Source organism: Balaenoptera borealis, assembly GCF_965194805.1.
Source record: "Balaenoptera borealis genome assembly, chromosome: 13".
Taxonomy (NCBI): domain Eukaryota; kingdom Metazoa; phylum Chordata; class Mammalia; order Artiodactyla; family Balaenopteridae; genus Balaenoptera; species Balaenoptera borealis.
Genome location: NC_138870.1, coordinates 49,699,867 through 49,723,816, shown reverse-complemented (window position 1 = coordinate 49,723,816; position 23,950 = coordinate 49,699,867). Strand labels below are relative to the sequence as shown.

At 35.1% G+C, this 23,950-nt stretch overlaps 3 long non-coding RNA genes across 11 annotated transcripts in view; 2 read left to right on the top strand and 1 right to left on the bottom strand.

The window, feature by feature from the left end:
* Positions 1-7,506, top strand: part of LOC309609588 — a 162,140-nt gene extending 154,634 nt beyond the window's left edge. For all 9 annotated transcript variants that reach the window (XR_014233486.1, XR_014233487.1, XR_014233488.1 and 6 more), the window contains 2 exons: positions 3,221-3,381; positions 7,242-7,506. This is a non-coding gene — a long non-coding RNA (uncharacterized lncRNA). The remainder of the gene's footprint in view (positions 1-3,220; positions 3,382-7,241) is intronic.
* The window catches only part of LOC309609593, a 475,588-nt gene that overhangs the window by 45,040 nt on the left and 406,598 nt on the right, over positions 1-23,950 (bottom strand). The window lies entirely within an intron of this gene.
* Positions 1-23,950, top strand: part of LOC309609610 — a 705,176-nt gene that overhangs the window by 630,553 nt on the left and 50,673 nt on the right. The gene's annotated exons all lie outside the window — the stretch shown is intronic.

Sequence of the window (23,950 nt, the reverse complement as noted above, 5' to 3'; positions counted from 1 at the left end):
CCCTGTCCTGTCAACAGTCTCATGTTAATATTTTAGACTCAGATGAACAGTCCAAAATATATTTGGAATATATATTCCAGCATATTTGGAATTTTTGCATGAAAATAAGGAGGCATTTTAAATCAGTGGGGAATGGAAGAATAATACAATGCATGCTGTTAGGATTTTGACTATTTAGAAGAAAATAAAGTTTGAATACTAATCATCATATATAAAAATGAAATCTAGATGGGCTAAAAATTCAAACAAACAATATTTGGAAGAAAACATACAGAAATGTTTTAATAATATTGAAGTAGAAGAATATCTTTGAGGTGATGCACCAAACCCAGAAGGCATATAGATATAACATGATAGACTTGATTATATAGACATTATAAATTTTGTATAGTGAAAGATGCCATAAATGACAAGCAATGAAAGATTGGAAAACAATATAAAAAAACTTCAACAAAGCAACACAGGTGTGAACAACTGAATAGAAAAGTGGGGAAATAATACAGACAATCCACAGAAAATATGTAGAAATGGACAATAAACACATAAAATGAGGTCCAGGCTTACTGACAAGGAAGGAACCCAACAAGCCTCACTAGTTGAATGGAAATGGTACACTCAAGAGCACATCTGGATTGGCTGGAGAAGCATTTTGTCCTTACATCAGAAACAGGCAGCTACACCTTTGGAGGAAATATTATCTTCAACTCCAATGCCTTCATGAAGCAACACTGCTGGCCCAATGGAGTCTTTGACTTACAGGTGTTCTTCTAAATATCTAGGCCTGATTTACTGATAGCTCAGCTAAATTAAAACTTAGGACTTCCCTGGTGGCGCAGTGGTTAAGAATCCATCTGCCAATGCAGGGGACATGGGTTCGAGCCCTGGTCCGGGAAGATTCCACATGCCGCAGAGCAACTAAGCCCGTGTACCACAACTACTTAGCCTGTGTGCCACAACTACTGAAGCCTGCACGCCTGGAGCCCATGCTCTGCAACAAGAGAAGCCACCGCAACGAGAAGCATGTGCACTGCGAAGCATGCACACTGCAATGAAGAGTTGCCCCCGCTCGTCGCAACTAGAGAAAGCCTGCGCCCAGCAATGAAGACCCAATGCAGCCAAAAATAAATAAATTAAATAAAATAAATTAAAAAAAAAAACTTAATGGTGTTCATTGGGTCGCTACTGGTATTCAGTCTTAGTGCTAGATATTTGTAAACAAAGGTGGATGTGGTTACTGTACTCAGTGTGCAGAACTCAAGGTAGTCTTAATAGCCCTGGCCAATACTATCCTTGATGAATCTTTTCACATTTTTACTAATTCTTGGGTTGTTGCCAATATCCCAGGTATCTGGTCTACCACTTGGAAGACCTCAGACTGGTGGATTAAATGCACCCCTTTTTTTTGAGCCATGAACTGTGGAAACAAATCTCAGCTGGCAATCAGACAGAGTTACTCATGTAGATGTCTATGGTAAGGGCCCATTCTCTAATGAGACCAACTGGAATCAAGCTGCTGATCAAGCCTACTCAGATGGCCACCATCACTACCTAAATTTATCATTGGACTGGACATGGCAATACCTCCACTTTCATAGACTGTTCATAAAGAATTGTATGTTTCTGATCTAGAAGTCATTACTTTATGCCAAACTTGTGACTCTTGCCAAAAGTTGACCCATCTGATCTGACTCACAAGTGGAATGACACATTGCAGGAGTCATTGCCTCTACCTTCTGGCAAATTGACTACATGGAATCTTTGATTCCTATCTTAAGGATACCTGTGGTACTTCATGACTGTCACCACTTTTTCTGGTCGTAGGGTTGCTGTTCCAGTCCAATCAGTAAAATCTGGCCACCGAACTATGACTCTAAAATCTGAATTGTGCCATGTTCCACTTTCCAAACCATCTACAGTTTGACAATGGTTTGCCTTTTGTCCTAAAGGCCACTGAAAAATAGGCTGATTATCATGGTATTTGATGTACATTCATGGCCCTTATCATCTTCAGGCTGCTGGCATCATTGAGAGGTAGAATGCATTTAAAAAAAATCATCTAAAAATTATTTCTGACTCTATTGACCTTGTCTCTTCCTGGTAAAACAGTGTGATCACTGAATGTGGCCATCTCAGAATGGGTTGATCTCCTCTTACCTTCCTCCTGGGTAATGATCACAGGAAAGGGGAGGTGAAATATATAAAACTATTTTGAAAATTCAGGATTCTTCCCTGACTATTCCTGGGCGTGATGTGTGTCTTTCTCCTACCAGTAACCTCAGGTCGGCCTGATTGGTACACCCTCTGGGTGGCAGCCTGGCCAAAAGGGAAGCTAGGAGATTGAAACATAATTCTGTTTCAGTCACCTAGATTCTAGCAACATGGATCATGTGCAGGCATCCCTAGGGCACTCTACATCACTTCTGGAGAATATGGGGGCAAGGAAATGAAGCACTTGTTGATGTTCACATACTGTTTGCTACATTGTGAGTAACAAAGCCCTTTATCTCTGAACTTGGAGTCTCGTGTCTCCTACCAGCATCCATGGAAAAGTAACAGACTAATATATTAGCTTGTAAGAAAAGTAAAATCAAATCCTAGACTGGCACACACATGAGACTGATGCTCACTAAAATTTGAAAAGCACTGAATTTGGTTGTGAAACAAAAGAGATTAAATATCCCCTGAAAACACAAACAACTATGCCTATTTTTTTTGATCACTCCAATGCACCTGGTTTGTTTTACAAAGTTTGTGCTGCTTAAATGTCAATTAACTGAATTATACAGGAAGCCATTATTTTAAAAGGAATACATGCATTACAGTGTAGGATTGCAGGTACATACATACTTTTTGATTCATTCAATATAAAATATATGCATATCCAAGAGAAATATCTTCCTGTTCTTAAGCCATTATAACTACAGTTGGTACAATGTTAGTTTTAGTTTCCATTATCAGGGAGTTGTTAAATTATATTTAATGATAACATTTTATTGGATTCAAGAAAATATTTCCCATATTAGTTTAGCCCTTAGATATCACATTTTCATTTTTTGTATATTATAAAACCATTTTATTAAATAGTGAGCTTTACTGAAAGATTTCTAGTTAAATTAAAAGAACTAAGGAAATGGATTTTCATAGCAAACTGTCAACTTAAGGAAAGCTTTTCTGAACTTTTTATATTCTACTTTTCATTTTTAACTTTTTTTTTCCCTAGCTGGTTCTGTGTTAATCCAGTGAGACTCAAAAATGTCAACTCACCATTTATCTCCAAAAGAGAAAATATCCTTTCCTAATACTGCAATGAATGCCATCACTAAAGATGAAATTTCATCATAAGTGTCTACAAAAAGAGACAAAAAGATCATAATAAAAACTGTAAGTCTTTTTTGTGTGATAAGGTAACATTTGAGAATGTTCATTGGTGCTGTCTTTGGCTGACAAAAGTAATTAATTCCAGCATGCATCTACCTAGTGGAATACAAAGGTTACTTGAAAGTGTGTGTGTGTGTGTGTGTGTGTGTGTGCGTGCATGAGATGAATTTAAGCTTCCTGTGTAGAAAATGTGAGTCAGAGTAAAGCAATGGATTTCCTTTGCTTCTTTAATCCTCAACCACAAGTAACATTTTCTAAATTGCAGGTCTCTATATTTTTAGGTTACCATAATCACTACAGTGTTAAATCCAGAGTTTTGCACACACACTTACATTTCACCTTCCAAATTAATTTTGAATTAATTTTGAATTAAATTTCATCAGTTTTGACTGATGAAAATATAATCAAAGTTATATGAACTAGACCGTATTGTATGTATTTTATGGGAAGCCTTTATACTTCTAATACAACTCTAGTTTAAGTGATGGGGAATATTTCATTTCATAGGGATATCCCATGCATAATTTTCACAATACGCTGCTTTATCTGATGTTATCTCAATTCATTTTTTCCCCAGTGAAATCTAATATCAGAACCTTGAACTAAGGCAGGGAGACAGTCCAATGTAATAAAAAGTTATCTAAACTCTTTTGTTACAACTGTACTTCTCCCAGTGCTCCCATTTAGTCACTAGTTGTAATATGCTTGTTGTAAATTTCAGGGTTTTTTTAAGTCTTGGTTTGAAAGTACCAGGAAGTTCAAATCTCATGAGTTAATTTCATATCCTGCCATAGTAAATGGAATCCTGTATTGAATCTCTTACATACAAGAAAGGTCAGTTTCACTGTAAATATCATTTCTGCATTGAAACAAGACATTGCTTAGCTACTGGCACATGTGGTTTTTCACTTATAGGCTTCCCTAGAATAGGTTTTTGAGTCTTAAAGCTGAGTTCTCTTTAGTATGAATTGTGATCCAGGAACAAGAGATCTAAGTAGGTGACTCTCTTAATCAAGAGTCAGAGAGCTCTGAGGAGTGAATTCAGCCTCTGTTACCTAACAGCCGTGTGACCTACAGCAAATTACTCAGTATCTTTGATCTTGAGTTTCCCCATTTACTGAATGAGGATTTAAGGTCATTGTGAGAATTATAGGAGATAAATTACCTGACAAATAGTAAGCACTAAATAAATGACTGCTATCATTATGTGTCATTCCCACTTTAGTTTCTTCTATTCACTCCAACCAACACACTCTTATTCCCTTGGTACCTAAAGAAATCTTACCTCTCTTATAAGATGTATCTCAAATTCAACTTTTCTTTTGAAACTTTTCAAAATGTCCTGAGGTGGAGGTGATTTCTCTACTACCCGAAGTTCTTCAATACCTCTTGTAGGTAAAAGTAAAGTGAAAAGGAATCATTATCTTCTTTAAAGTTCTCTGTCACACTGTTATTTTCCTAATTACATACTTGATTGTTAAAACTATTAAATCCACACATTAACCATAGGAGCACTGAGAGCAGTACCTAGCACTGAGAGCAGAGATTCATGTAAGATTTATTTAATAAATATGTGTTAAGACAATGGATATGTGAGTGAGTGTATGAAACCTGGGTCTCTCTTTTTAAAATTTATTTAATTAATTTATTAAAAAAATTTTTTGGCTGCATTGTGTTCGTTGCTGTGTGTGGGCTTTCTCTAGTTGTGGCAAGCAGGGGCTACTCTTCATTGCAGTGCACGGGCTTCTCATTGCGGTGGCTTCTCTTGTTGTAGAGCATGGGCTCTAGGCTCTCAGGCTTTAGTAGTTGCGGCACGCAGGCTCAGTAGTTGTGGCTCGTGGGCTCTAGAGCACAGGCTCAGTAGTTGTGGCACACGGGCTTAGTTGCTCTGCAGCATGTGCGATCTTCCTGGACCGTGTCCCCTGCATTGGCAGGCAGATTCTTAACCACTGCGCCACCAGGGAAGCCCCTGAAACCTGGGTCTCTGTTTCCAGTTGTATTAACACGATTTATTCTTCAATTATGAAATATATCTTTGTATGTTTCCTGTACACAGAATTTTAATATTTAGCATATGTGGTTCATTTAGGTGAAAGTAAGGGGTAAGGCTGAAAATGTTTATGAATAAAAAGGAAATAAAACAAAAAAGATCTTGTTTTGTTACATTAAAACTAACATTATTTAATCTTCAAAAAATACTGGCACTTCTAAAAGAGTTTATAAAGAAAATATAGAGAAGAAGCTTTTTTTTTTTTATTAAACATGAGTTATCTTTAAGCTAACTTTATTACAGTGGCAAAAAAACTGGATCCAGTGTTGGCAATTCTCCCAAAGTATAGATTATTTTAGATAGCTTTTTAAATTTTTTGCCAGAAAGGGGAAAAATGATTCCTTGATATAAAATCATTTTAACCACATGCCAATTGATAGTGTTTTTCAACTATATTTTTTAGGCAAATGTGCAACTTGAATTATTACCTAGTGAATTTTATCGTGATATTTGGACTGTATAGACATCTGTTCTTCTGAACTTGCTACTTGCTTCACCCAAATAATGATCTAAGTAATTGCTTCATTTCCTTGAAGTAAATCCAAATTTTATGCAATAATTAAATTTACTAAGCAATCAAACTTAGGTCAACTCAATTGAGCAAATATGTATTAAAGGGGCTGATATGTGCAAAAAAAAAAGTACAATTTGCTATGATAGGTTCTAGAATCGGAACATAATTTTATTGTCTCACATAGCACCACCATAATAGATGTGTTAGAAAACAAAATTCAGCCCCAGTAAATTTGAAGATCCAATTGGTTTTATTAGGTGATTCATGAATCAGGCAGCATCCCATCTAGCAACTAGAAGGGTGCTCTGAGGTGTTGTACAAAATGGAAGGTTTTTATAGAAAGAAGGGTGGGGCAAGGGAGCTCTTAGCAAAAGAAAAGACATGATTAATTTTAGGTCAGAACATCTTTTTATTACGCAGATTGCCTCTTCTTTTTCTGGGGGATGGAGAGTGTTCATGTGACAGATTACCACATTAGTGTTGAGCAGAAAATTATAAACTGGTTGATTAAGATTACATCTAGTAGGGACTTCCCCGGTGGCACAGTGGTTAAGAATCTGCCTGCCAATGCAGGGGACACGAGTTTGATCACTGGTCCGGGAAGATCCCACATGCTGCGGAGCAACTAAGCCCATGTGCCACAGCTACTGAGCCTGTGCTCTAGAGCCCACATGCCACAACTACTGAAGCCCTTGTGCCTAGAGCCTGTGCTCTGCAACAAGAGAAGCCACTGCATTGAGAAGCCCACGCACTGCAACACAGAGTAGACCCTGCTCACCACAACTAGAGAAAAGCCCGCACGCAGCAACAAAGACCCAATGCAGCCAAAAATAAATAAATAAATTTATTTATAAATAAATTTAATAAATAAATTTACTTAAAAAAAGATTACATCTAGTAGAAAGGAATCCAAGTTGCAAAGGAAGAATGAAAACTGTCACTGTTTGCAGATGACATGATACTATACACAGAAAATCTTAAAGATGCCACCAGAAAACTATTAGAGCTTATCAATAAGTTCAGTAAAGTTGCAGGATACAAAATTTATAGAAATCTGTTGCATTTCTGTATACTAACAATGAACTATCAGAAAGAGAAATTAAAGAAACAATTCCATTTACTGTAAGAGGGAAGAACAAATCTGACTCCATATTGGATGTTTCTTTTACTTTAACCTTCGTATTTTAGTGCTTTTGCTACAAGTTAGTCACTAAAGGGATGCTGCCTGTAGCTTTAATGGCCTATTTCCGGGAACCCTGCCTCCTATGCCTGAGCTTAAACTAAAATACCTTTGTTTAGCTCACAGGAAACATCCTGACCAGGCCCACCTATGCATGGCTGCAGGAAAGAAGAAATTAACATCCACCCCCTCCAGAGTCTGGCTGGAACTAGGAAATATTTGCAACATCTTATTGCCTTTTTTTTACTTTATCTCCTCACTTCCCCCTCTTTGCTCTATGAAAGAAACTAGCATACAAACCCAGGCAAGATGGGTTTTTAGAACACTAGTCTACCATCTTCTCTGCTGGCTTTCTGAATAAAGTTGCTATTCCTTGCCCAACAACTTGTCTCTTGATTTGATTGGCCTGTCATGTGGCGAGCAGTACGAGCTTGGGACTCAGTAACATTACCAGTGCATCAAAAAGAATAAAATGCCTAGGATTAAACCTACCTAAGGAGGTGAAAGATCTGTACTCAGAAAACTATAAGACACTGATGAAAGAAATTGAAGATGACACAAACTGTTGGTGGGAATGTAAATTGGTACAGCCACTGTGAAAAACAGTATGGAGGATTCTCAAAAAACTAAAAATGGAACTACCATATGACCCAGCAATTCCACTCCTGGGTATATATCCAAAACAAACAAAAAAATGAAAACACTAATTTGAAAAGATACATACACTCCAATGTTCATAGCAGCATTATTTACAATTACCAAGATATGGAAGCAGACTAAGTGACCATTAACAGAGGGGTGAATAAAGAAGATGTGGTATATATATACAATGGAATACTACTCAGCCATAAAAAAATGAAGTTTTGCCATCTGCAACAACATGGATGGATTTGGAGAGTATTATGCTAAGTGAAATGAGACAAAAAAATACTGTATGATATCACTTATATGCAGAATTTTAAAAAGAACACTAGTGAATATAACAAAATGGAAACAGACTCACAGATATAGAAAACAAACTAGTGGTTACCAGTGGGGAAAGGGAAGTGGCAGGGGGCAATATAGGGATAGGGGATTAAGACATACAAACTATTAGGTATAAAATAAGCTACAAGGATATATTATACAACATGGGGAATATAGCCAATATTCTATAATAACTATAAATGAAGTATAACCTTTAAAAATTGTGAATTCCTATGTTGTACACCTGTAACTTATATAATATTGTACATCAACTGTATCTCAATTAAGAAAAATTACATTCCTGGTGAAGGTTGAAACTGCAATTAGGTATTAAATCTAGGTTTGGTATCATGGGCTTTAGCATAAGTGATGCCATTTTGGGCCTGTGTTGTTGTTGTTGTTTTAACAGATATAATATTTTAAAATTAGCAAGAATGAAAATATATTTCCTTTTTCACTCCAGAATATCTTCTATTCAAGAGCACCATTCAAAGCACATAGAAACCATATAAAAGACTTATTAATTAATGGATTGGTTTGCTCTTTCAGCCCCAGATGAACACACAAATAAATCATTTATTTTTAACCTTAGTCTCAAGCATTAGTATCAGACATTTTCAATTTATTTCCTTAAGTGTACAAAACTGTCATCAAAATTGTGATAAAATGCTTTCTTATTTCCCTTTGTTTCTTTCCCAGGAACACTTCTTTCACTTCCATGTCCCTTATCTTTAGTTGGGGGAGAGGTGGTCAGGGAAGAAGAGGTCATGAAGGTTTCCTCAAAGACTAATGAAACATGAAGGATGAATAAATGTTTCCTGGACAGAGGAGGAGGTGAATGAAGACTTATGGGAGTCTTTGGGGGAGAGCTTGATTTTGTGATGAGAACCTGAGAGATGATGTAACCAAACTGGCAAGAGAGAAAACTCTAGCCTCAAGGGTTTAATTTATCCTTGTGAACATTTAAAGAAGAATATCTTTTCACAGAAAATTTCCCAAGCACATCTTTCAAAAATTGTGTTGAATTATTTCTATTTCCAAGGAAACTTCTGGGAGAATTTCATCTTAACAGGTATTGCATCAGTGTTTTTCAAAGACCCAAGACTGTGTGTATGGCATTTGGAATTAAGCAATGCTGCCCTCTAGAGGACTCTAAGGTGCATCTGACTCGTAACTGTCAGGAAAGAACTGGGACAGAGAAAAAGGTGCTCTCCCACATCTTATGTGCTTAGGCCCTTAAAAATGTAGTTTGGGAAAGAAACTGACCATGGGCATAGGATTGGTTTTCATAATGTATAGCACTATGGATGGACGTGTGTGTCCAAAGGAATCCAAACTTGGGTGAAAAGCAATTGACCCTTAAGACATGTGTGTCCCCTTTAACAGCCTGCCTCTAACACCCCCATTACCACCACTCCAGGGACTCCTTGAGGTCACACTGAGAAGACAGCTGTTTAAATCAATCCTTTTCTCAGATCTCTTTGCTTTTCATAAGTCATTGGTAAAGACTGCCCTCATCAAATGTTCTGGTTTTTCTTTTTTTTTTTTTTCTGTCTCAGGATAACTTTACAAAACTCAGGATATTTGTATTTTCTGTTCTGATTCAAATGCTCTTATCTTGGGTCTTGGTATGGCAGACTTCTATGCCATGTCCTCAAAGAAGTCTTCCCTAAACATTCTGGATAAAATAACCACCACTACCCGCTGACCTAGAAATTTCTCTTTGATTCCTATGATCTTTTTTATTTTATTCTTAACATGAGCTCAAATTAGTTTACATGTTTATTGTCTGAATATAGCAACATATTTAGTCCCATGAAGGCAGAAAAATTCTGTATATTTCTATAAACAAGGGCCTAGGACAGAATGTAGTATGTTTTGGGCTAGTACTGTCCAATAGCAATTTCTGCAATGATGAAATGTTCTATATTTACACAGTTTAGTAGGACAGCCACCTGACATATGTGCCTACTGAGCCCTTCAAATGTGGTTAGTGGGACTGAGGAGCTGAATTTCAATTGTATTCCATTTTGATTAATTTAAATTTACTCATATGCACTTAGCAGCTACAGTATCAGACAGTGTAGTATTGGCTTTCAAAACAATTTGCTTAATGGATTAGTTAATAATTATCAAAAACACTGTGCATATATTTCCTATACATCTTTACCTCTGTTATCAGTATTCTTTCATAACTGTATTTGTTTATCTATATATATTTTGTCAATCTTTAACTCGCCTTCAGAAGAAATAAGGATTTCCTAAGAAGTTGACTCCCCCAAATCAGTTTTTCCCTTTCACTTCTGCCCACGCTCCATACTTATGGAATTTATTCAGTGAAGCAAATTTCTAAAAATTAGTGGTCCTACCTCCATTATTTTTATCCTGGAGAATAAAAACAGGACACAAATTTTAATTATCTTTTTTGCATCAGGTGGTACCATGTGGAGGAACCCTAAGGACTGACTGTGGCAAAAGATCAATGTTTCAGAATAAATAAAAAGAATTAGTATATAAAAAGTCTGTATTCTTTATTTTTCATGATTTCATTAAAACTTTAGTTCTATAATCTATGCTCCTGATCTTTCATATATGTTTGCTTTTAAAACAAGGCTTTTCACAGGTAGTCTCACTGTCAGGTGAGTATTTGTAAAAGCTTTACAGATTTGTTTCCTAGAGTAAGCCAGTTTTCATGAATGCCAAGTGGTAAGGTTATAACTTGAGGCTGCATTTAGAAAGGACAGAGATTAATTCTATACCAGAGGAGAAGAGACTGAAAAATCCTGTCTCGAGAGAGGTAGAGGCTACGTGTAATACACATATCCTAACTTGCTTTCTCTGTGTTGAAGTCCAAGAATGGGATGGCATGTTAGGATGAGGAACCATTGCCCTTATCCCTATGCAGAACTCCCAAAAGAGCTCAGCTTGTAAAGTATCTCTTTACCAAAAGCTGCAGTTCAGCAAAGGTGAGCAAAAAGAGGGGCTTTAGATCCTGTGACATAAAGAATTGTGTTGAAGAAAGCCTTTAGGTTGATTTATGTCTCAAGAAATCTGAATGCTTGCCTCACTGCTTTTTAAAAGACCAATTAATTTATTGAGTGTGTCAACAAGAAGTTGTATTAGTAACATTTTACTAAAATATACTGTGAAAACTACACGGCTTTCATTCTTGGTCAGATAGAGATGGATGTGAAAGGTTTTCATTGCCTGGTAATAAGAAGAAATATAAGTCAAAATAAAAATCATACTGTTCTATGGGGATAGTGAAAAGTGATAAATGCAAAGAAACCCTGATAAACCAAATTCTCAAAGAGAAGCAAGCGCTCATAGAAGAGCAGATTGCCTATGAGCAACTTCTGTGCATGACGGTGGATGCCCGATCTGTGAGAGCTGGAATTGACATGTATAGAGACATTTCAGGAACAAGGAAAAATCATCCAGGCCTTTTGATTATAAAGTGGGATAATGAAATAAATTGAAATCTAGAAAAGCTCTAAATACATAAATAAATTGTTCAAAAATTGCTAGCAGCCATAATTAACTAGGACCACACTTGCCTTCCCACCATAAACAACTAGAAACTGAAAAAAAAAATGCAAATGTTATTGTCAGACACTGAACAGTTGAAAGTGATCCATAAAGAAGATAAATAAATGAAATAAGCCCTGCAATTGACAGTTTCCTGCATGGTGGAACTTTTCAGATGGTGGTACAGGGATGAAGACCGCTATAGATCATGAAAGTCCTGCTTAACTGAGAAGACAAATCTTGGAGATGAGGGAGCTACAGGCAGCCAGGATTTGTGGGGCTGAGTACCAGAAAGGAGATAGTGAAAAAAGTTTCATAAATCTGCATAGAAGTTTCCTAGAGTTTGTTGCTAAATAATAAGCCAAATGTATGCAGTGAAAAACGTGGCAAGGAATTGTAAGAAGAATAATCCTCAAAGCTAACACAGGTCTGAGAATGTTTGAATTGTGGCCATCAAAAGTCAAGAAACCTTGTTAAATAACCAGGACATTCAGTACACACTCTAGAAGGATAATGCCTTCAGAGGAGAGCTAAGCTAGATGTAGAAAAAGTGCTATCCTATAACTGTCCTAACAATGCTTAGCAATAAGCTTTGAAGAACACCAAGCTAATCTCCAAATAATTTAACTGCTTTCCAGAAAAAAACTACAACAGTCTTAAGAGGAAGACACCAAAATTCATCCCTCAGAAATATCCAGCATCCAACCCCAAATTAATAGATACGTGCAAAGCAGAAAAACTGACACATTTACCATGAGAAAAATCAGTGTATAGAAACAGATACAGAAGTGACAGTTGATGAGGTTAATACAAAGACCTTAACATGTGTTATAACTATGTGCAAAGATGTAAAGTAAAACATGAAAATAATGAGAGAAGAAATGGAAGAGACACATTTCTAAAGATGAAAAGCACATACCTGTATTTAAAAATTGATTGAATAGAATAAACATCTGGTTATGTAATGCAGGGGAAAATCAGTGAGCATTATGTTATTGTAAAAGATATTATAAAAAATAAAGCATAGTTCTGTATATTCTGAAGAAATATACATAACCTAAGGGACATATTGGAAAAAGCCAAACTGTTTAATATCATTGTAACTGGATTACCAAAACGGGAAGAATCAGAAAAACAATTTGAAATCATAATTTCTAAATTTCATGAAAATTAAACCCATACATCCAGGAAGATTAATACACCAAAATCAGTATAAATTCAAAGAAAACCACACAGGGCATACTGTAATTAAATTACTAAAAACCATTGAAGAGAAAAATTTTAAAACAGAGGAAAAACGTATATTACGTATAGGTGAACAAAGAAAAGAAGACTCATAGACTTCTCGTAAGAAATTATACAAGATAGAAGACAAAGGAGCAACATTTTAAAAGATAAAATCAATCTTTATACCTCAGAATTCTTAACTCAGAAAAAATATTAAGCTAAAATATTTAACCAGTTGTTAAAAGCTAGATATGGGTAAGCATGAGAATTTGCAGCCACTTGAAGGCTTCTCTCAGTGGAATTCATCAAATTCTCATGAAAAAGATGGAAGGCAGAGTGGTAGAATGGGGAAAGCCACCCTTAAGTGTAGGCCCAAGGAGGGTAGTAGGAAAGGCACAAAGTTCCACTGTACAATACTCTTAAGTGAAGCAAATTCTGTTACCCACAGGGATACACTGAAAACCCATTTCAGCTGGGGGAAATTAAAAGAAAAAATTTCTTTACTACTGGACTTCAAATAGAAACCATCCTAGGCTTTGACCATTAAAGGTGTGCTGTAAGAGGCAGAATCACTGAACAAGTCCCATCCCCAATACCCAGAGATACAAAGCTTGCTTAAAATAGGATAATTATGACAACAGAGAATACATACAACTTCCTACCAGACTAATATGCATTAAGTAATAAGTAATAGTGGTTTACCACTGGGGAATGGACAACAGTGTGAAAAAAAATCCTTCTTTGAGGCACAGGCTTAGAGGAAACACCTAAAGCTGAAGGTGGAACAGGAACATTGAGAAAAACACTCAGTCTAGCCCTACATTAAGTATAAGGTAATGTTAGAGGACTCTGAAGCTTGTAGTACACTGTGGATAATGATATCAATAACAAACTTCAAACAAAAGTAAACAATAAAACCCAAGCCCAGCTAAACTCCTAACTAGATTAACTCAACCCAGCATACTTAAGGCATAGCAGAAAGGGAAGCATGCCAATTTCTGGCAAAAATATTTACCTCAGTTTCGTATTTTCTAAAAATTATAAAACACATAAAAACAAGAAAGAGACAAGTTACTATCAAGGGACAAAAAAGAAACACTATTAAGGGTCAAAATAATTAACAGAATCAAGTTCAGACAGGGAATTTAAAATGACTATAATGAATAAGTTAAAAGTTCTAGTGGAAAAGGTGAACAACATGCTTGAACAGATGGGAGATTTTAGCAGAGATAAATGAAATGAAAATGCTAGAAAAAATATAGTGACATAGTTGAAGAAAGCCTTTGGTAGGCTTAGCAGTATATATGGCATAGCTAAGAAATGGATCAGTGGCCTTCACATGATCCATAAGAATTACTCACACTATAACACAAAAGAATACATTAGCAGAAAAAATATAATTGAACATTTTGTGGGATATTATAAAACAATATAACATGTGTAATTGGAATTCCAGAAGCTAATTGAAAGAAAATGGAGAAGTAATATTTGAAGAGATAATGGCTGAGAATTTTCCAAGAATAATAAAATTCACATATCCAAAAAGCTCAGAGAGATCTAAGAAGGATAAATACTAAAAATAGAACAAAACAATCAAGAAACCCCCACATAAACATATTACATTCAAACTGCTGACAATCAGAGGTAAAGAGTAAATCTTGAAGGCAGCCAGAAAAAAAGACAATTTGCATCCAAAAGGACAAATATAAGATATACAGAAGACTTATCAGAAATGTAAGCCGAAAGACAACGTAGTAGCATCTTTAAAGTGTTGAAAGAAAAAGTCAATCAAGAATTCTCTACTTGGCAAGTATATCCTCTAAAAATAAAGGAAGATTAAAGACTTTTTAGGAAGAACAAAACCTTCTTACCCCATTCTCATTTCTTGACAAAATCATTTGATAAATGATTTATGGTGTGATATCTGGCAAAGTCAACAAATTTTATGTCAGTTGGTAGACTTTCAGCTGGTAGAGCGTTTTGGACACAACGTTGATAGAAACAGTAAGCCTGAAACTATGGACCTTCTTTCTTTACCAGAGCCACAGAACCTGGTGATTTCTAACCATCACCTTGACAGAAGTTATTTCATCTGTGAACAGAATACTGAATTCCAGGACAAGAATACTTAAACATGATCCAATGTGAAATAATATATAGATATCCATAAATGAAATATTTTCCCTAAGTGCTATTAATGGTGGAACATTTTAAATGATGAAATATGGAAGTAATAATAATTATATATAAATAATAGTTTGCTACCCTATGGTTCTTCGGGTCTTTTAGAGAAAAAAAAAAAAACCCTCACACCATAAATTTAGCATAATTTTGCACCACAAAATAACTTTCAAAGAAATATAAATTGCAAAACTTTTTTTCTCCTTTTGAGGGAATGAGAACTAGGTGAACTCCTCAAAGCCTATCTTTGTGCATCTCAAATAGGGAGTTGAGAATTTGCAGTTTCAACTAAAGCTAGCCACATATTTCTAGCAGCTACTTAGGAGCGACTGAAGATGCAGGGAAACAGAAAAAATTAAAATTGCATTATATGCAGAAAGGAATTTCATGGCTGAAAAGTCAAGGGCAGAGACTTTCTAAGGTTTTGACCAAGGTTAGAAGACTTATACAAGTTAAGGGTAAAAAAGAGAAGCAGCTTTTAGTTGGCCAGACCAAAATTTTCTGCTGAGTGAATCAACCTTGTCCAGACCATCAGCATATGGTCAAAACCACTTACAAATCTATGTTTACTTTTACTCTATCCTGATATGCTTCACTGAAGAGAGACTGGATTTGAGCTAGTAATTATCCTGTAATTATTCAAGACCAATAATTATGAGTGTTTACTGATCAAAAGGAGATTCACCCCATTCCTCTCTCAAAGGTGAGATTTTATTTGTTTTATTTTAGGTTGAAATTGTTGAACAAAATAGCTAAACACAGGTTAGAGAGTGAGATTACTTACTCTCAGTGCTTTCATTAATAAGCAAGTTATTTCTAATCCATTTTAGTTTAAAATATATATATATATATATATATCAGCTTTTGACAGCTTTTGGAATTTATATAGTACATACTGTAAAATATTTGCATATTAATGGGTAGATGTGGGAAGGATAAAGGTTTTAGTTGGGGCTATTTTAGATTAGTTAAGTCAGAGAATATTTCTCTCAGAAGGTGACATTTAAGTAGAACAAGGATAAAATAAAGAATAAGCCACAAAAAGAGTTGGGAAAAGATATTTCCTGACAGAGGAAAAAGCAAATTAAAAAGTCTGAATGGGAGAGGGATGGATTGGGAGTTTGCGATTAGCATATGCAAACTATTATATATAGAATGGATAAACAACAAGGTGTATAGCACAGGGAACTGTATTCAGTATCCTGTGATAAACCATAATGGAAAAGAATATAAAAAAGAATGTGCATACATATGTATAACCGAATCACTTTGCTGTACAGCAGAAATTAACACAACATTGTAAATCAACTATACTTCAATAAAATAAATTTCTTAAAAAGGCCCTGAAGCTACAATGGAGTTGGCAGGCTCAAGGAACAATAAGAAGCAATATGGCTGGAGAAGAGTAAGTGAGGGGTGATGACTTTGGAGAGGAAGCCATGTGCCAGAGAAGTGTGGAACTTGAAAGACATGATGAAGACTTGAATTTTAAGTGTGATGGCAAACCAATGGACGGTTTTAAGATGGACTGATATGACCTAATTTACATTAAACAAATAAACAAATGCAAAAAACCCCATGAAACCTCTCTCTGGCTAATGCCATGAATAAAAACTGTGGGCACAAGTGGTAGTAGCAAAAGCACCTATCAAAAATTATCACCCCTCCAAAGTCCAAAGATCAAAGAGGAATATATAGATGGACATTGAGACTGGGAGAAATACATCCTTAATTAAGGGAAGAGTTGAGCAAGAATAGGGCAATAGGATTAGGCAACTTGTGATTGGTGAAAGACTGGGGGTTAATATGATTATAGATTCATACAGAGAAATTGGGAGCTGAGACTGTTAAAGTAGATTGGAGCCAGGCACTGTTCTGGAGTTTGTGATTTATTCCTTTAGCAATGGAATGGACCAATTTTTAAAATTAATAATTTAGATTTTATTTAATGAGAAAATCTATATATTTACCAACTTTTTCAAAATTTTCCCGTTCAGTAGAGTACTCTACTAGAAATTGGAAATACAGAGATAAATAAGACAAATGCAATTTCTCTGAAATTTCATAGTTTGTCACTTTGGTTAGAATAAGGTAGCTTCCTATAAGCAAGTGATGTCACCTTTCCTAATGCCTCAGAAGGTAGAACTTGCCCTCAGTTTTGTGGCTACTCTGGCTTCACTTTAAAGCCACCGATTTTCCATTTCCAAAGAGTTCAGCATCAATACCCAAAGTGACATAGACTCTTACCCTTCTCTCAGTGTTGACTCAATCCTTCTTATTTGTTATCTTGCAAGTTACCAACAGATCCTGGCCTCATGTGACAGTGGGGAAAATTAATTTATATTCTCATTAAGCACCCCAATTCAAGTTAATATCGAATCTCCTTATGCAAGGTCCTCTAGTTATTTCTGAGGGCCCTCCAAGGAGCTGTCCTATGACTACTCAGGAATAAGTTCTTCAATTTTCCACTTCAGCTTCTTCATCAATTCATTAGCATTCATGTTGATAATAATACATCAGATAGAGAACCACTCTGCAGGGTGCAGTCAGCCTCTCCTGGTGATCTCCCCGTATTAAAGCTCTTGGAAGGACAGCCTTACTATTCTCTCCAATGTCACCCCATCCTTAACATGGAACAAGCCTTTCTCATAATTCACCACTATACAACTCTGATGATGACAACCATTTTACTAATATTTTAGTGAAAGATGTGAGGACAAGAATACAGAAATACAGCACCAAAAGTAACGTAAAACTAGCTCCTAAATATGCCTATTCTCAGGGTCTGCAGGTCCAGGGCCATCCTCAGCATCTGTTTCCCTGTCTAACTTGTGGGAAGATGCCAACTCCTGCTCAAAACACACACGCATGTGAGCACACACACACACACACACACATACACTTATAAATTTGAGAAACTACTGGGAGTATTCTATGTATATCTATGACTTCAAATTGAAAATCAAATTGCTATGAGTTATAGAGAGGTCCCTATTTTAAACCCATATCTCAGATTTTTGTCTCCAACAAAGCCCTTCTTAGAATGCTTCTAAATGCCTCACCATTTAGAGAAAATTCCATATTATCTCCCAAAAAGATGTGGAACCATCCTTCAGTCACCACGGCCTCATCAATTGGAACATAATAGTCCAAGAGTGACATTTCTAAATCACTCATCTAAATAATACTATATGCAAATTATTTTTAAAAACTAGTCAAATTCTGATTCACAGCCTGTCTTGTGTGGCATGAAGCTCATACCTATAGAATTTTTTCTTTTTTTGCAGTATCAGCTTCGTCCACAAATACTTGAAAACCAATACACAGAAGACTTCAAGTAAGATCAGTTTACAGTTCAGTGAACACTAAATTCTTACAAGAGCAAGAAACATTTCTTCCAAATGGGCAAAAGTTTTGCAGACATACTAAAAATTACACAGGGCATTGTGCTTTACCTGCAAGAATAGTGCTGTTCTTAAGATAAACATTTACATTCTGATATTGGTTTTGTTTTCTAAAAACATGGGGAAGTGTTTATATAAATAAAAGGTACATTCAAAGGTACTTGCCCTAATACAAAAGTACGATATTCTTGAAAAGTCACTGAAAATTTTTATATCCAGAAAAAAATATGGCTGTTTTTCCTTATACACACCAAGACTTCCTAAAACTCAAGATCTCTTTTTTGTCCAGGGAATCCTACTAGACAAGTCCAGTGGCTCCAGCAGTCACATAGAAGATGCCTGCTCATCATTCACTTGTCTGAGCAAATTTCATCTCATATATTGTCTCCCTCACTGGAATGCCAGCTCCCTGACAGCAAAGGCTCTTTTCACCTCTGTGCCTCTAGACTAGTCCTTAGAGGAGTGCCTGGTATATAGAAGGTATGCTTGGCACGTGGAAAACTCAATGCTCACTGAATTGCTGCATTCTGAAGAAAGAGATTTTCCAAAAATAACTAGTAAGTAAATAGTGATTATACTCTGAAGTTTATGCCTCATACTATGTTATATATAGTTTTCATTGCCACCATTTCCTTTCTCATTTTTTAATTGAATAGACAGCTTCCCCCATAATGAAAGAACTAAAAAAAAAAAAAAACCTATATTAACAAACTGCCCATTTGTTCTTTTCCTACAACAATGCCCAACTCAGGAGCTACTTCAATTTCTTCTTCAATTTCTTCTTCCTGTATCTGGTCAGAAAAAAAGAACTTTCTCATTGTGTGTTTTCTCATAGTACTTAATAATGCTGTGCTTCTATTATACCATTTGCCACAGTATAATTACTTGTTAATGTGTTTTTTTTCACATATTCCAGAAAAGAAAGCATTTCTTTAAAAGATTTCCTTTTTCAAGAAATCCCCAGCACCCTGTAATTGATCAAAAGCATATTCTGAGATATTACTGAAATTCAAAATAATATTCTTACATAATGTCTTTTAACAAGTCACAATAATTAACTTAAAAAAATATAGTAATTTGGAATTACCAAGTAGTTACCAGTCTTGGTTAAATTCCTCTTACTGTCTTACTTTGGAAAAACAAAAACTGATGGTTTGTTTTAACCTGTTGTATTATCTATTCTTACTATATAACTTTGTCAATGTCATTCACTTTTCATTAGTTGTTTTGGTCATCTTAGTGGATTACTCTTTCCATTTAATAGTTTATAGCACATTATTTTTCTGGGAGTACTCAATAAGATGCATAACTCATTTTTTTCCTGCTTTCAAAAAATGTATTTTCAAAAAAAAAATGTATTTTCCTATTAAAATTCTCAAACAAATAATTTTGCATATTCAAAACCCTGGTTAGCAGTTAATATTTTGGTTTTACTCAAGTCTTTCAGTTAATGTAAAAGTAATTATGATATTCCTTGGGACTGGACTTTGTAGGTATAAGAATTACATTTCTATCTTCTCAAATTCCATGCTCATAAGCTAAGTTATCTAACATAATAATACATAGCACAAAAAAATATATAGGGGTTTTTTAAGATGTCAAAACCCCTACATGCCATCAACACCTGCTCTTTGCTAGATGTTTCACTATTTCTGTTTACCCCAACGAACTCTTATATCTAGTTTGTTTTCATGCTCTCCATTACCAGTCACTTCTTTTGGTTCATTTGTATTTAGATCTTCAACTATTGATTGGAGAGCTACTACTGTAGATGTAAACCTGAACAGAATGATTTCTACTTTCAAATAGCTCATATGTGAAAATAATTATAATACGATTTAATCCAAACCATAAAAATATAGTTCACCCCTGAACAATGTCGGGGTTAGGGGGACTGACACCCTTTGCAATCAGAGAATCAGCACGTGCTTCCTCCATTTCAGTGGCCAGGCGTCCATGGATTCAACCAACTGCTGCTCGTGTAGTACTGTAGCATTTGCTATTGAAAAAAATCTGCATATAAGTGGAACTGCACAGTTCAAACCTGTGTTGTTCAAGAGTCTACTGTATTTCTTCTGTCTGCAGGGTTCAGAGATCTGTCACAGGCATCTACTGAATGTTAAATGTGTTCTCCAGATAGATGTGTTAGCTTGCAAAGGAATGGTCATTTTCCTTAAAAGAGATCGAAAATTATGCAAGTCAGAGTGGTTGTAGATCTTGTAGGGGAGGAAACTTTTCCTTTCTTCCCTTCTAGGTTCTTTGGCTGTTCTAATAATTAAATTGACATAAGGCAGACTAATAGGAGAAAAGCAAATTTAATTTCACATGTACGGGATCCCATAAAAATATGAGACTCAAAGAAGTGAACAAAACAGGCAGCTTGTATACCATTAGGCAAGGAAACAATACATCTGTGAAGAACTGACAAGACAAAGGGGTTCAAGCTTGGGGTGGCAAACTGGTGAAGAAGTAACAAGGTTTATTTATACAGCCTTGTTGGTCCCAAATTCTCTGTCTCTGGTGATAAGGATGCCTTCTACCCTTCTGGTAGAGGGAGGGTAAATTTCATATGGGGGATTTATTTTCTGCCTTCAGGGGGGCAAACGAAGTCACAGTGTCACTCATATCAGTTGTTTAAGTAACTTTAATTCAAAAAATTAATATGCTCAAGTAGCATATTTGGGGGTGGCATATTCTGCTCCCCTTCAATATCAAGAAATCTTTCATAAATGCAAATCTGATCATGGTGTATCTCTGAAAAAAATTCATCAATGGCTTCTTTTTTCCATTAATTAACCCCCTTGGCTTGCTTAATAAACCCTTAACCATCTGACTTGATAGTTCACCAGTCCTGTTTCTAATAGTTTCCTGCACTGCGCCACCCTTCAAAAGATGAAAATTTTATACTTTGGTCATACAAAACTGTTTACACAATGACTATACTCTTATAATTTTGTATTTGCATAAGCTGTTTCCTGTGCCAAAAACCCCTTTCTGATTTTGTCTACCTTTGCTTTCCAACCCATCCAACTTGTCAGAGTAGAGTTTGGGAACCCTATCCTCTGTGCTCCCAATTGCATCTGATGTCTCTGTGTGTGTGTGTGTGTGTATATATATATGTGTGTGTGTGTGTGTGTGTGTGTGTGTGTGTTTGTGTGTGTGTATATATATATATATACACACAAATATATATAAAATAATCATTTCTTCCCTGTCTTACTTCTTAATGACCAAACATCTTATTCATCTCTGTGTCTCTAATAAGAAGTATATGTTATAAAGGTTCAAGAAGTGATTGTTAAGTAGACAAATTTATATATCAGTGTGTCAAAATGTTTATATACATATAACATGTGATATTATATAGATAATATATATAGTATTTGGATTTCAGAAAATATCTGAATATTAAACTGGATTTTTCAAAATTTCCTTGGATATTAAATGTGATACAGCAATAGTATTTTCAACACTTCCTCCTTCTGTCCATGTCTGGTGTTTATTCATTTGTTTTCCTGTTATTAGCAGGATAAGATGAAAGATTTCCTTTTACTTTTTGCCATTTTCTCTATATGATTTTCTATCCATGTCACCACACTGTGTCAGCTCTATGATTAGTGTTTCATTAGCAATGTCCCTTGAAAATAATTGTTGTCATTGGCCCCAAAGGTACACACTGAAATTAGACCACATCAATAGATTCTAGAACATAGACAGCTTTAGAATTAGGCTCTGCCTATTTATCTTTAACAGATTGAAAATTAATTGAGAGTAAAAGGGAAAAATCAGTGTTCTCCTCTATGTCCTACAGGAGATATTGGGAATCTAAATGTTAATTCTGCCTTTTTGTTAACAAGGAAACCCCTACTTCCTTTGATTGTATCTTTCTCACACAAAAAGCAATTTTTTTTTCTTGATTTACACCAACTTTAAAGTATGTTTGCCTCTGGTAACTTGTAAATTAAAGAGCTTTTATCGTATTCTGGTATCATCACTTACTCAATGTATCTCTTGTTTGAACATTCAAATTTTAGTTAGATTTTATATCTTCTCAGTTACATTCAGTGTAGTAGTTTTGCCATAACACCAGTTGAAAAAAGTTAGAAAATGCCTGACCATATGGTTCCTTGATGTACAACATTTAATACAAAACTCAAAGTAAACATTTCAAAAGTATTTTTGGAATCATTACCAAATGTTGGTGCTACATAATAAAGGCTATATGGCAACACTCCAAATGTTAAGCATTCTTAAATTGAGGAGCATTTTCATAATAACGGGGGAGAAAAAGGTTGTAGAAAGGGAACACACTTAGGCACTAGATTTCACTGAGTCAGCTCAAATCAGGTGAGACCACTTTAAATTAAAGATGTCATGTCCTTAAGCCTCAAGGTCATACAATATGATTTTAGAAACAGTAATATGAATATCTTTTAATTATCAATCTTTATTGAAACCATTTTGGATGTGACATAAAGGTTTTATTCTTGAATATATGTTTGTACTAGATTATACATTGTATCAATGGTTCCTAGTTACCTAAATTTTACCTGTAATTTTAATTGGTAAGTTAATTTTCTTCTTTAGTGTTTGAATTATGTTAAATAGCTAATATACTGTACATAGAAAGCATACCACCAAAAAGTAATGCACCTTAAATTGTATAGGTAGAATCACATGGAATTTTCTCAATTTTGATTATATCCAGAGATCTCCAAGATGTATGCAGTTTTGCACATTTTTTGGCCAGCTTTTTTGAGTTATAATTTATATACAATAAAATCTAATAATTGTAACAGTACAATTACAGGAATTTTGACAAATATATACAGTCATGAAACCTCCATTGCAATCATGTTGTAGAATACTTTGTAGACACTTTTATCACCCTAAAAAGTTCCTTAATGTGCATTTGCAACAAATTGTCTCCCTGCCACTCCCTTCTTTGACAACCATTGATCTATTTTGTCATTATAGTTTTCCTTTTCTAGGATTTCATGTAAATAGAATTTAAAATATACATAATATAGTCTTTTATGTTTGGTTTCTTCCACTTGGCATATTGCTTTTGAGATTCATCTATATTGCACATATCAACAGTTCTTTTTTATGGCTGAGTAGTATTTCATTATATGAATATAACACAATTTTTCTATGCATTCACTAGCTGATAGAAATCTCAACGTGTTTCCATTTTATGGCTTTTTTGAATAAAGCTGATATGAACATTCCAGTAAAACAATTGGTTTAAACATATGCTTCCATTTCTCTTGGGTAAACAGTCAGAGTTGGATTGCCGAGTCATATGGTAAGTGTATGTTTAACTTTATAAGTACAGCTAAATTGTTTCCAAAGTGGTTGTACCATTTTGTATTCTCACTAGAATATATGAATATTCTAGTTGCTCCATATCTTCACCAATAGTTCCCAAATTTATTATAAATCCAATATAATCTTAATCAAAATCTGAACAGACTTTTTTTAAGAACTGAAAGCTTATTCTAAAATTTATATGAAAATGA